Consider the following 11,047-nt stretch of genomic DNA (forward strand, 5'->3'; position numbering starts at 1 on the left):
GTCCCCCGAGGTTAACACGGTCGCTCCGAATTCCGTACACCCGAAATCAGAGTGGACTGCCAGTGGTATTGTTCTTCTTATCGGAAAGCACAGAAAGAATAATTGCATAAAACACTTTGAGAGTGAATTGTGAATGTTGAGAGTGAGTTGAGAAGCTGAATATAGCCCTCTATTTATAGGCTAGAAATAGGGTCAAAATCGTCATAAAATTTAAGGATTAAATCTCTTCTTTTGTAATAACTGAAACGTCTAGATGAACCTGACTAAAAAATAGTCCAGGTTCATTGCATCATTATTCAGCTGTTATAAATAACTCCTGATATTAACGGCTTGTTTCCTCTGTACAAAGCTAGAAATCAGTCCAGATACATCTTAACGATTTTTGATAACTCATAAATCAGCTGTTATCATTTGAAATTTAAACAGTCCTCAACAGCCTATAAATGTTTATTTCAAAGAGAAATTCCTCATGAATTTTCTCTAAAGACCGCGCGGCGGCGGACACGACGGCGGTGGCGGTGCGTAAGAGTCCCCCTTGTTCTCTATCACTCAACAAGGAAGTGGGAAAGTCAAGCCTTAAATACCATTCTTAATAGTGTTTCCAATACTATGTGGGATTGAACATTACCAACACCCCACTGTCCATCAACAGCATACATATTGGATAACAGAATATAATAACCTGCATGGTTAGAATCTAAGCCGAGTAGATTCTTTGCTGCTAGCTCACCTATCTCGACATTGTGATGAATCCAACATGCGGCAAGCAAGGCACCCCAAACATGTGGCTCAACCGAAATTGGCATTCGGCTGATAATGTCCACGGCTTTGTCTAACTCTCTGGTACGGCCAAGGAGATCGACAACTATGCCGTAATGCTCTGAGCCAGGAGCCCATCCATAATCATTTACCATCGTATGGAATATTTCGATCCCCTCCAAAATTAAACCTGCATGGCTACAGGCAGATAAAATAGATATGAACGTGACATTGTTCGGCTTAGATGTCGAGCTCTTGACCATCTGATTAAATAACTTTAATGATTATTTGCCTTGTCCGTGGATTCCAAAGCCGGAAATCATAGCACTCCATAGAACAACATCCTTGTCTATGATTCCTTCAAACACTTTTATTGCATGATCCAAGCTACGACATTTTGAGTACAGCTCTATGAGAGATGCCCCAATGAAAGCATTATTTTCGAAGCCACTTCTAGTGACATAACCGTGAAGGCATACGGCTAGGCGAAAAATACCTAACTCCGAAGAAGAAGCAAGAATCTTTACCATAGAAACAGCATCAGGTTGGATTCCACTAGACAGCATATCTCTGAAGATCCCAATCGACTTATAAGCCATCACGTTTAGAGCATAACCGCTTAACAAAGCAACCCACGCTACTACATCTTTCCAGGGCATTTTGCTAAAGACGTTAACAGCTTCATCAGGTGACAAGCACTTCATGTACATATCGATCAGAGCAGTTGAAACTGAGACGTCTAAATCAAAACCTCTCTTAGTTACGAGTTCATGAATCCTCCGACCCTCATCTAAATCACAGGCAACAGCACACGCTTGCAGTGCACTAACGACAATAACTGTGTTCAGTTGACATCCCTTGTTGATCATTTCATTGAAAAGATTCAATGCTTCAACAGTAGCTCCGTTATGAGAATAGCAACCAATCATCGCGCTCCATGTTACAACATATTTCCCTTCTATCATTCTAAACAAATTTTCAGCTGCTTTTACGATACCTGTCTTTGCATACAAATTCAACAATGCATTAATCAAAGATAATTCACTTTCAAACCCTTTCCTAATAACAAAACCATGCACACTTCTGCCGAGCTTAAGATTCATCAACTTAGCACAGGCTGAAACTAATCTAACGAGTGTTACACGATCCGGATCGACGCCCTCCCCCACTACCATTCTTGAGAAAAAAAAGCTACAGCCTTTTCAAAATAACCGTTCTGCTCATATCCACTTACCACTGACGTCCATAAAACAACATCAGGTTTCTCAAACTCATCAAAAACTTTGGAAGCATCACTTATTGCACCACATTTCGAGTAAAAATCAATTAAAGCAGAACCCGCAAACAAATCCAATCTAATATTTTCATGTTTCCACAAATAACCATGTAAAATTTTTCCTCGTTTAAGCAACTGCAACTCTGCACAAGCCTTTAAAACTATAGCCAGAGTATAATTATCAGGCACACTTCTCATCCCCTTTTCATCAGATATCATGTTTTTGAACAAAACCCAAGTTTTTTTTTCCATTGCTTAAGTTTTGAATAAGCTCTAAGAATTGAGTTCCACGCATAAACAGTTATTTGAGGCGTTTCATCGAACAGTTTTTGAGCATCTTCAATGGAACTAAAGTTTGCATACAGTTTTTGAGTTCCAAGTTTTGAGAATTTGTGAATGTAATTTTGCTGTTGATTTCCCATCGTTACATGCTTTGCATAAACTGACCAAAAGTTCCCTCCCTTTCATGTAAAAACTATGGAATCCAGGTTCGTATGATTGTGATCAATTGGTCATGGGCTTTTATTTTCAACCACCATAATTAGTGTTCAAATAATCGATTCTCGAATAGATATTAATAGAATTAATTGAATTTTTAAAATGCTTATCTATTTAACTGAACCAAATTAATTTACACTAATTTGATTGGTTTTGATTACCCAAAATTTTAACTCTTCTTTTACTTTTGATTCAAAATAGCCTTTGTAAAAAAAGTGGGTTTTAAAATTAATGGGTGCTGCAAGGTTGGGTTTGGTTGATCTATTTTAATATTAAGTTGGGTACCAATTTATCATAAATGTGTATGACTAGTTTGAACTCGAGTTTGAGTATATAAATAGCATAATTCGATTTTATTTATTTTTTATTTTTTCTTGTTTTATTATTTTTTATTTTTTTGTTTTATTCATTATTATCACGTTTACACACTTGATATCCTAATTCGATTTTATACTCTGCTACGAGTCAAACATTTTTATCTTTTAAGGGTATTCAAATCAATCAATTGTAAGTAATTTGAATCGGGTCTGTTAAATTTTAATTTTAATTTCGAATTTTCGCAACTAAGACAACCGGTAAATTAATTGGTACCGAAAGGTCGGTTCAAGGGTGCTAATCCTTTCTTGACCGTAACAGACTCTCGAACTCGACAAATTTCTGGTAAAAACGCAGATCAGGTAAGATGGTGTCCGACCTACCTAAATTCGTTTTAAAATGGTCAATGGCGACTGAAATCCATATTTTTCAAGTCGAAACCCAATTTCGGGGCCCAACCGAAAGACAATTACGACAGCTTTGCGACTCCACTGGGGACAGTTAAGTGAGTAAGGCCGAAATTAATTTTCGGTTGTCTTTTTTTAGCGAAAATTACAAGTTTAAATTTTAATCTATTTATTCGATTCTAATTATTTATCTTTGATTATTTTTTTTCAAGTAAATAGTTGTACTGACTTTTTTCAATGATTTCATATTTTTGAAAAAGTTTCCATCTCTAGCTCTATACCCGAGCTCCGAACCCTTTTAAGTGAGGTGAAAGCGACGCCTTCGTGTGAATTTATTCACCGTGCGAGCATAGCAAGTAGTCTTTGGGATTCATATACCTTATGTTTTCATGTGAATTTATTCACCGTGCGGGCATAAGAGAATGTTTCCTCTCGAGTTTAACTTAGTCTACATAAGCTTGTAATGGGCTTAGGACTAAGGGTCTGATAAGCCCAAGGGGGCATCGACAAGGAGAACTGGTGTCCCGTTTTTTAGAACCTAAACCGGGAGGCTATGGAGAATTAGAGTCCATCCCAAAACCTCATTCTAAATCCTAGGCTGCTTTGTTTCATGCTTTACTTTCTGTTCAAAGTATGCGAACTAGACAAATATGCGGTTAGGATTTGTATGGAATTAGCATGCGGGATAGAAATCATGTCCGAGTAGGAATTAAAGCATGTAGGGTAGATATCATGTGGGGTAGGACCTTTTATTTTCATTATTATTATCTTTACCTTACTAACTCTTTTCAATTTTTCTCTCTTTTATTTTATTTCCATCATATGCATCATTCAAAAGAGGTTGATCCACACAAAAAAACGTGTTCGTTAACCATAAATAATTTGTATTAATGGACAAAGGGGTTGTAATACAAGAGATGAAAAACGCAGGGGTCCGACTATGGTAAGAAAAGACTCAGAAAGAAAATGAGGACAATTTGCAAGACAACTATGTGTCACATTCGATCAAGAAGACATGGTGCCCACAATCAAGTACATCAAAAGTTAACTTTTCAAAAATGGGTTGACAAAGATGGTAGAGGCAAGACGAGAAAAAAGTTACTGACCTCGAGATTCCATTCAAAGACAACAAGAACAAGATGGCAAGTCACTGTCTACAAATTCAAGAAACAAGCAAATAAACTTTGGATAATCCCTTTGATGGAGGATTTCATTGGAATTTCCGATTCAGCAAAGGATGAAAGCCAGAGATGCAATCATTCGATACTTTTTGGGAACCAGTACAAAAACAACTCAACATTTTCACGGTTCATCCAGAGAGGCCGGAGTGGTTCAACAGGTTATTCAACCAGTGAAAGACGAAGGTAAATGACTAGTCAACCTGTTCCGGGTCTAGAGGATTTAGTCTGGATGTACCTTTAAATATGTTTATTGTCTCTTAAAAGATAAAACACTTTTGTTCCAATAAAGGTTATTTACAATAACATACATGTTTTTGGATCAATGCCTCGAACATTTCATGCATTTTACATTTTGCATCTACATTTCATTTTTAAGCATTTTCATAAACATGAAATTTCTTCATGGAGAATTCGATGAAGTGGTTTTAACCACATGACACCACATGGAAGCAAAATTGTAACATCAAAATAAAAAACTGAAATCATAACGAATGAGCTCGATCAGATGGTTGTACGACTAAGCCTACCAAGATGATCTGAGAAAATAGTCCACATATCCTAAGGGCTACGATGTTGAAGTTGTTTGCAGTTGCCACATAGGATGCTCTAAACATTTCTTTGAGAACTATAAGGCGCTGAAGCGCGAGATCCAAAACCTGATGGGTTCAGGAGCACGAACAGCCAAAGAAGGGGCATTGCATATACCATTTGCACCTAGAGGATTGTTTTGTTTGAACACGTCTTTGATCTTTTGCTTAATCTTTTAAACGATTGAATTTATGCTACTTTCTAAGGTAAAGCATTTGAACAAATTTTAATCTTTAGTTCTTCGAATATTAAATGAATTAAGGATTCTTTTAATTCTTCAAGAATTATAGATTTTTGACATATGGCAAGATTAGACCTTTCTTATCTTGTCTCAAACCCCAAAATAAAATACCTTGATTCTTTACCCAACATAACTCATGGTCATTACCAAAAAGACCAAGTTTTGACGTTATCACCCCTTTGAAACTTTTTCATACCATACCTTTCTTTGAGTCGATAAAGTCACACCATTGTCTTTTTAGACTCAAAATTGACATTTTTATTCCATCAAAACCCAAGGCATTGAGTTGTTCATTTGAACATGAGCATTCTTTTAAGACACAACTTGGGGCATCTCGTAAGGAGCCTGGACATTGAGACATGTTGGGGGCAAGAAGCAAAAAGAAGAATTCACTCGAAATAATTCTACAATGTATTAATTACACTGTTTTCATGTGAATAAAAATAATCCTGAAAATCTATCCCCATGGGGATACCTCTTCTGTGAGGACTTCCATGTATGAAATGATGAACGGCTTTCTTTCTTCATCATTCACAATAGGAGAAAATATATATCCCTTGTGTCCCCTTTTGAGCCTATAGTATTTTTTTCTTCTGATTCAATCCTAACTAAGGATCACCCTCCACACTGGGGGGAAAAGTGGAGAAAATCTGCTTGCATGAGTGAAGATATTGATTCAGATGAGATACCGAAAGGTGAACCAAATGCCAAGTGTGAAGATTTAATCAAAGCAAAAAGAGAAAAAGAGAAAAAAAAAAGCAAAGAGAAAAAAAACAAAGGAAAATTGAAGAAAAAAGAAGACAAGATGCATATGCAAAGATTCTCTCGATTTAAACGACGCATCGAGGTTCAAACTATGAGATTGATCAAGCACAATCATTTCCGAATCACTGAACTACTTCACTCAAAGATCATAGAGCATCAAATGAGACTGATCAAGCACAATCATTTCTGAATCACTGAATCACTCCACTCGAAGATCATAGAGCATCAAGAGAGAGAGACATAAAAGCAGATTCAAATTGAGCAAGATATGATTGAAGACATCAGAATGAATTGATCCTTGGTTCAATCACCCTTAAACACTTGTTTGAGACTTTTATCCCTTTATTTCATAACCATGAACAATGACCTATGTTACGTGCCTTAAAAGTCCCTTTAATCATACATGGATTTCTAAACAGAAGAGACTATCTTCAGATTTCATCCCGCCCATAAGGACTAATTGTTATTTGCAAAAAATAATGTAATTAATGTATGATAGAGAAAAATAACAAAGTGGGGTTCAAGACGTAAATTACGAATGACGTCTTGAAACCAAATGAGGATTCGAGTTGAAAACCTGAAAAGGTGACTCGAATACAAAAATTGGGCAGCTGAGGCGATCGCACAAATTCCTTGATAAGGCATCGCACAATCCGAGCGTGACCATGAAAGCTGGGAGTCGGAGAACACTTCCAGTAGACGAGCATACAAGCTACCCCATCAAACCTTTGAGCATCAAATAAACAAAAATGCCAAACCTTTGACCAAACACATTAACCTAAGACTTTTTATCCTTTCCTTACTTAACCATTTCCCAAAAATAGCTTTGATCTTGACACGTATCAAATAGCTATAATTTATTGAAGGATTAACATTGTAATTAATTCTTTAATATCCAATGAACTCTAGTTTTATGATTCGTCTAAATTGTAAAATCGTGAAAGGGGAAATATTTTCAAAACTTCTGATTAAACATTTTTCGAAACTCTTTTAATTGATATTTTCAGAACTTTGAAAATGAAAGAGAAACATTTTTCAAACAAGACAATCTCTCTAGAGTGGATCTTGGTAAATGACATGTAGCTCTCAGACAATAATCTCATGCTTAGAATTAATTGAAGCAAGAAATGAGAAACAATAGGGGCACTTTTAATGTTGGGGCATTTTTGGAGATTCAACATTGAATATTGGGAAATCTCCGGGAATTCAAAATCCTGATATGAACGATCAGATCTTCCAAAGGCTTTTCCTCCACATGTAGGAACCAACAGGCAAAAAATGAGATTCTGTCCAAGGAATAAAACAAGAACTCATTCATTATGCATACAATTTAGAGCATCATATTTATCATTTTTTCACATACATAAGTTTTGCAGCTTTAGAGTAAAGTTACAACTTCAAGGCGAAAGATACTTGATTCAAAAGAGTTTGTAAAAATCGATGGTGGTTGCTTAACTCAGCAGCAAGAAGTCACACTTCAACCAACTCGACAGATTGAAAGATCGACATTCATCTTTAGATTCAACATTTCCAATATAAATTTTGTCTCGCATGAGACATTCTCATTTAATGCAGATGATTACCTCACTTGAGATTGCTTTTCTTAAAACAGACTTTGTCTCACTTGAGACTGTTTCACTCGAAAGAAGGCATTTCATTTCACTCAAGACTGTTTTTAAAAAGAAGATTTTATCTCGCTTGAGATAGTTTCCCTTGAAACAAAATTTTGTATCCGTTGAGACAGTTTCTCTTGAAACATAAACATTGAAAACATTTCCCTTGAAATAAATTTCGTCTCTCTTGAGACAGTTTCCCTTGAAACAATTGTCTCTTGAGATAGTTTCCCTTGAAACAAATTATTTGAAACAAATTTCATCTCCCTTGAGACATTTTCTTTTGGAACTAAGTCTTGTCTCTCTTGAGACAGTTTCTCTTGAAACAAATTTCATCTCTCTTGAGACAGTTTCCCTTGAAAAAAAATCTTTGAATTTATTTCCCCTAAAACAATTTTGTCTCCCTTGAGCAGTTTCTTGAAACACAAAATCTTCAAATTTATTTCCCTTAAAACAAAATTTTGTTTCCCTTGAGACCATTTTCATGAAACAACATATGTCTTTGAGATCGTTTCCCTTGAAAACGAATTCTATCTCTTTCGAGACAACTTCTCTTGAAGCATCATCTGAATCGTTACCTCAGCTCAAACACATACTTGAGATGGTCGAGAAGCATTTCTCAAATCAAGAATAGAATGTGCACATCAGATTTGAACATTTGAAGAATTCAAGAGCCCCAAGATATCATATGTTGCATATACATTTTAGGCACACCTAAGAGCATTGCATCCATAACATCACATATATGCATAACTTTTTCAGGTTTTAGCTAGAGTCAATTTCAACTTCGCGGCGAAGGATATTGAACTCAAAGCGACACAATTTGCTCGAGAGTAGATTTCAACTTCACGACGGAGAATATCTAACTCGAAGCCAAACTTCACAATAAAGGGGTCATCCACGGTTTCAACTTCACGGCGAAGGGAATCGTGTCCACCCGCAACATACAATACTTAGATTTTATTTTCACGATGAAGGATATTCAAGTCAAGGATCAACTTAACGACGAAGGAGCCATCCGCGATTTCAACTCCACGACGGAGGATATCGTACCCGCACATCCACGATTTCAACTCCACGACGGAGGATATCGTGCCATTTGAGGCTCAACTTCACGACGAAGGGGCTTCCTAGTTTCAGAGCCAATTTCAACTTCACAGCGAGGGATATTGGACTCAATACAACACAAGCTCAACTTCACAACGAAGGGGCAACTAATTGTCAACAAACAACTTTCAGTTTCATTCAGAGTCAATTTCAACTTCACATCGAAGGATATTGAACTCAAGACAACACAAGCTCAACTTCACAACGAAGTGGCGATTGATTGTCAACAAACAACTTTTCAGTTTTATTCAGAGCCAATTTCAACTTCACATCGAAGGATATTGAACTCGAGACAACACAAGCTCAACTTCACACCGAAGAGGCGGCTGGCTGTCAACAAACAATTTCCCAGTTCCAGATCCAATTTCAACTTCACGACGGAGGATATTGGACTCGGAACAATACTACCCACTTGGATTTCAACTTCACGATGAAGGATATCCAATTACCAGGCCCAACTTCACGACGAAGGGGCCACCTGCGGTTTCAACTTCACGACGAAGGGGAATCGTGCACACAAGCAGTATCCATCTCTAGATTGGATTTCAACTTCATGACGAAGGATATCCAACTCAAAGAAGGGTTATCTATCACCAAAGACCTTCGAGTTCGATTACATTCAACTCAGAAGTAAATCAAATTTACAGCATAACTCAAGGCAAGAAGGGCTATCTGTCAACGAAAATTATCGAGTTCGATTCTATTCAGCTCGATGACACCTCAATCACACTATTGTTCGGCTGCAATCGAGGTTTTCAAGCCAAGAAGAAGATTTGGGTTAGCCGTGCCTTAGTAGCAAGAAGCATTTTTTCCGTCAGCATAGCTTAAGTCGAGAAAAACTATCTGTCAACGAAGACTTTTCGAGTTCGGTTCATTTAGCTCGGAGCATATCACCACATTGTGGAGTCAATGGATTACTTTACAGTCGAATTTTAGCCAAGGTCTTTAAACCGAGAAGAAGACCAAAGTGGACTACAACGAGAAGCCACATTCTGATTCAAATCATTTCAAGATGGACTCGACTTCGCGACGGAGGAGCCATCCGCAACTCAATTCGACAGGGAGTTATTCTTCAACTCCACTGAACGAAAATTTGTGTCTTTTTATTTTTGTCCTATTTTTCGTTCCATGAAAAATGACAAAGAGGGGCAGCTGTAGACACCCATTTTCTTAAAAGATGAAACTAGCAAGAGTTCATCTCCTAAGAGGACTCTTCCACCACCATATCTTTTAAAGCAACAACCACACCAACAAATGTGAAACAACCGAGCAAGGAGTCTAGTTGCATTAGGATTCTAAAAATAGTTAGTTTTTTCACTATAAATACATGTAATCCTCCCCATTTGTAACACACGATTTAGATATAAAATACAGAGGAAAGCACGAAAAATATAAAGGCAAATTATTGTAAACGATTCGAAAAGGAAATAAAAGGTAGCATCTTTTTTACATTGATTCGTTCATTTCTCGCATGTGCATATTATTTTTCTTGAGATTTGGTTTGAATAACCCAAAGCGTGGGTTGCGCCGATGACTAAAAAAGGGTGGAGTTTCGAACCTAGATCTACTCCTAAGGTATGTTTATTTTTTAAAGTATTTAATATTCCCCCTAAGTTAATCTTAATCTTTAATTTACCTTGAACTTTACCCTTTAATTTTACTTTTATATTAATTTCATCCCCTATATATATATATATATATATATATATATATATATTTATATTTATTTATTTATTTACTATATTCCTTTTTTTATTTATATTATATTATTTTTATTATATATATCTTATATCATAAATATATATATATGTATGAGTATTAATTTTCTCCATTTACTATGTATATATATATATATTTTAATATTAATTTATACGTTATATATATATATATGTATATATATATATATATCTTAATATTCTATTTTTGTTTTTATTTATTTATATATATATATATATATATTATATTTTTACTTTATTTTATTTTTTTCTATTATTATTTTTTCTTAAATCATGTATATCTTTATTTTTATTTGTTTTACTTAGTGTTATATTTATTATTTTTATTTATTTTAATAAATATTACTTTATATGTATGCATTATTTTTATTCCTTTTTAATTTCTTTTATATTTTTTATTTTTTTACTCCATTAATATTTTTCCTTTATCTGTGTCTTTGTTTTTTAACATTTTATTCATTTTGGTTTTTTTTGTTTTTTTTTATTTTTTATGTGTTTTGTTATTTTCTCTTTATTTTATTTTATTTATTATTCTCACGTTTGCATACTTGGTATCCTAAT

General features: G+C 35.4%; 1 pseudogene; it reads right to left on the minus strand.

Moving 5' to 3' along the window:
• Positions 1-480: 480 nt before the first annotated feature.
• LOC120157315 lies at positions 481-2,503 on the minus strand (annotated as a pseudogene).
• Between the last annotated feature and the right edge of the window lie 8,544 nt (positions 2,504-11,047).

Source organism: Hibiscus syriacus, unplaced genomic scaffold (assembly GCF_006381635.1).
Source record: "Hibiscus syriacus cultivar Baekdansim isolate YM2019G1 unplaced genomic scaffold, ASM638163v2 tig00111242_pilon, whole genome shotgun sequence".
Lineage (NCBI taxonomy): Eukaryota > Viridiplantae > Streptophyta > Magnoliopsida > Malvales > Malvaceae > Hibiscus > Hibiscus syriacus.